Genomic DNA, 2,500 nt, shown 5'->3' on the forward strand with positions numbered 1-2,500 from the left:
ATCCACGGTACAGAATGCAAAAATATGATTGTTAAAATTTTCGACTAATCGGTTCTAAGAGGCGAAGCAATACGCCGCTGGGACTTTGAAATATTTCGGAGCGCACCTAAAGTTCGTTATTTTGGCTATACGGAGCGAAAATCTGCATTTATACCATCACGGACGTTAGTTTAATAGCGTTTAACGATCGATCCACGGTACAGAATGCAAAAATATGATTGTTAAAATTTTCGACTAATCGGTTCTAAGAGGCGAAGCAATACGCCGCTGGGACTTTGAAATATTTCGGAGCGCACATAAAGTTCGTTATTTTGGCTAAACGGAGCGAAAATCTGCATTTATACCATCACGGACGTTAGTTTAATAGCGTTTAACGATGGATCCACGGTACAGAATGCAAAAATATGATTGTTAAAATTTTCGACTAATCGGTTCTAAGAGGCGAAGCAATACGCCGCTGGGACTTTGAAATATTTCGGAGAGCACCTAAAGTTCGTTATTTTGGCTAAACGGAGCGAAAATCTGCCTTTATACCATCACGGACGTTAGTTTAATAGCGTTTAACGATGGATCCACGGTACAGAATGCAAAAATATGATTGGTAAAATTTTCGACTAATCGGTTCTAAGAGGCGAAGCAATACGCCGCTGGGACTTTGAAATATTTCGGAGCGCACCTAAAGTTCGTTATTTTGGCTAAACGGAGCGAAAATCTGCATTTATACCATCACGGACGTTAGTTTAATAGCGTTTAACGATCGATCCACGGTACAGAATGCAAAAATATGATTGTTAAAATTTTCGACTAATCGGTTCTAAGAGGCGAAGCAATACGCCGCTGGGACTTTGAAATATTTCGGAGAGCATCTAAAGTTCGTTATTTTGGCTAAACGGAGCGAAAATCTGCCTTTATACCATCACGGACGTTAGTTTAATAGCGTTTAACGATGGATCCACGGTACAGAATGCAAAAATATGATTGTTAAAATTTTCGACTAATCGGTTCTAAGATGCGAAGCAATACGCCGCTGGGACTTTGAAATATTTCGGAGCGCACCTAAAGTTCGTTATTTTGGCTAAACGGAGCGAAAATCTGCATTTATACCATCACGGACGTTAGTTTAATTGCGTTTAACGATGGATCCACGGTACAGAATGCAAAAATATGATTGTTAAAATTTTCGACTTATCGGTTCTGGATCACTGAAAAATCAAAAAAAATTATTAATTTTGATTAATTAAATTACATATGTAGTTTTATATTGTTATAGTCTCGTATTTGTTAATGTTTTGTCGTAAGAAAATGCAAAAATATCGTTTTAATATTTTCGTCTCATCGGTTCTGGATCGCTGAAAAATCAAAAAAAAATATTAATTTTGATTAATTAAATTACAAATGGAGTTTTATATTGCTATAGTCGCTTATTTGTTAATGTTTTACCGTAAGAAAATGCAAAAATATCGTTTTAATATTTTCATCTCATCGGTTCTGGGCGGTTTTAAAATTTTTTAAAATATTAATTAAACCCATGATTTACATGAGAATGTGAATTTATTATGTCCTGCATGTTAATTTATTAATTTTCATGTATAGAACGTTATAAAATGAAAGGATATGTTCGACGATATTTTCAGTCTAAGTTTTACCGTGCCGGCGGGATGGTACGCTCTCACGGCGGTTTGCACAGGCATACGCCTGGGCGTAAGCCCATGCGTCGCCGACCTAGCGGCCGGCCGTTCGGTATTTATAGGAAGGCACTTTCGGTTCGCTCGGACCGGTCGGGAGTAGCGTCGAGCGTGTGGCTCTTTTATGACTTCGGTTGAAAAGCAGTCTACCGCTCCTCGAGAATATACTTTCTCGACTATTCTCGTTCCGGTTTTCCGTTGCGGATTATTATTAATCTCCACACAGCATTACCACGGGTCGGTGTCTAAGACCGAATGGCCCATATGTGGTGAGCCTTGTAATATAAGGCTGGTGACCTGTATGCACTTATAAATGTTGCATACTTGTACAAACTGAGCATCAACTGTCTGTAACCAAAATTTGTTAAAACTGAAAAAGTTATAAGATTGTATAAAATTTTTGAACCAAGAAAGTAGTGTTAGACGAAAATTCGTTCTATCACTTTTAGAAGGGAGACTGTTTGGAAATATTTAAAGTATAAAATACACAAAAGTCCACTGAATTATGAACAAAATTACGTCCCTGAATTTAAGAAAAGTCAAGAGGTGTCAGAAATAAAATCCTCTCTGATACGTTCAGAGAGGAAAATAAGTATGGAGAGAGGAGTAAAAATGAAAGAAGTTTTAAGGCTGGGGAAACTTCTAAAGGAGAGAGATTCCAACATATCTAATATGTACATTTAAAGCAAGTCCAAGGAACTCTCTCCGTTAATGTTTGAAAAGGTGTGTGGAGATGGAGGAGAAATGTATAAAGTACAGAGACGAGGTTGGTGGGCCCGCTCTAATGATAAAGATTATAAAATTTGGTGGCAAAA

Source organism: Osmia lignaria, unplaced genomic scaffold (assembly GCF_051020975.1).
Source record: "Osmia lignaria lignaria isolate PbOS001 unplaced genomic scaffold, iyOsmLign1 scaffold0012, whole genome shotgun sequence".
NCBI lineage: Eukaryota > Metazoa > Arthropoda > Insecta > Hymenoptera > Megachilidae > Osmia > Osmia lignaria.